The sequence below is a fragment of the Lemur catta genome, chromosome 8, assembly GCF_020740605.2.
Source record: "Lemur catta isolate mLemCat1 chromosome 8, mLemCat1.pri, whole genome shotgun sequence".
Classification (NCBI taxonomy): domain Eukaryota; kingdom Metazoa; phylum Chordata; class Mammalia; order Primates; family Lemuridae; genus Lemur; species Lemur catta.
The window spans coordinates 97,655,632-97,657,003 of record NC_059135.1 but is presented as its reverse complement, the minus strand read 5'-3'; the positions used below and the strand labels follow the sequence as shown (position 1 = coordinate 97,657,003).

General features: G+C 36.1%; 1 non-coding gene across 1 annotated transcript; it reads left to right on the top strand.

Annotated features, from left to right (window-relative positions):
• Positions 1–275: 275 nt before the first annotated feature.
• On the top strand, positions 276–379 carry LOC123644207. The gene has a single exon (XR_006737032.1). It is a non-coding gene; the product is annotated as a U6 spliceosomal RNA (small nuclear RNA).
• The last annotated feature ends 993 nt before the right edge of the window (positions 380–1,372 follow it).

The window sequence follows — 1,372 nt, the reverse complement described above, 5'->3', positions numbered from 1 at the left end:
TGATGATCAAGCAGACCCAAGAGCTTCTTGAAGAATCAGTAGTGAAATTGACGTTTTAGATTATGTTGGTTAATTACGGCATGGGGCAGCAATTTTTTAGCTGTATTTGCCTGCTTCCAACCCTGAAATTGAAATTGTCTTTATCAGATAATTTTCAAACTGTTTAAAAGCACATTTTCATGACATTACAGCTAGCAGGTTTAAGGGAGAGGGTAAATGAACAGGGAAGGAGAAAAAGCCAAATAATTCTTCATTAGTGTGTTATTCATCATCACAAGCCTTTGGAAGCACATATACTAAAATAGGAACAATATGGAGAAGATTAGAATGGCCCCTCCATAAGGATGGTACATAAATTTGTGAAGCATTCCATATATTTAAGGAATCCCTAGTCAATAAATGGTGCTGCGAAAAAACTGGATAACCACCTGCAGAATACTGAAACATGATCCACACCTTTCACCCCTCACAAAAATCAACTCACAATGTATAACAGATTTAAACCTAAGGCATGAAACCATAAGAATTCTAAAAGTAAATGTTGGAAAAACTCTCACAGACATCTGCCTATGCAAAAAATTTAAGAATAAGACTCCCAAAAGCAATCATACCAAAACAAAAATAAATAAATGGGACCTGATCAAATTAAAAAACTTCTGCACAACCAAGGGCACAATCATTGCAGTGAATACACAACCTACAGAATGGGAGAAAATATTCAGATGCTACACATCTGGTAAAGGACTGATAACTAGAATCTATGTAGAACTCTGGAAAATCAGCAAGAAAAAAATCAAACAACCCCATTAAAAAGTGGGCAAAGGACATGAACAGAAACTTTTTAAAAGAAGATAGACTAATGGACAACAAACATGTGAAAAAATATTAACATCTCTAATCATCAGGGCAATGCAAATCAAAACCACAATGAGATATCACTTAACTTCAGTGAGAATGGCTTTTATCAAAAAGTCCCAAAACAACAAATGTTGGCATGGATGCAGAGAGATAGAAAAACTTATACACTGCTGGTGGGACTGCAAACTAGTGCAACCTCTATGGAAAGCAGTATGGAGATACCTCAAAGAACTAAAAGTAGAATTACCATTTGATCCAGTGATTCCACTACTGAGCATCTACCCAAAGGAAAAAAAGACATTCTATAAAAAAGACATCTGCACTAGAATGTTTATAGCAGCACAATTCACAATTGCAAAGATGTAGAAACAACCCAAGTGTCTATCAATCCATGAGTGGGTTAATAAAATGTGGTATATGTATACCATGGCATTCTACTCAGCCACAAAAAACAATGGTGATCTAGTGCCTCTTGTGTTATCCTGGATGGAGCTGGAGCCCATTCTACTAAGGG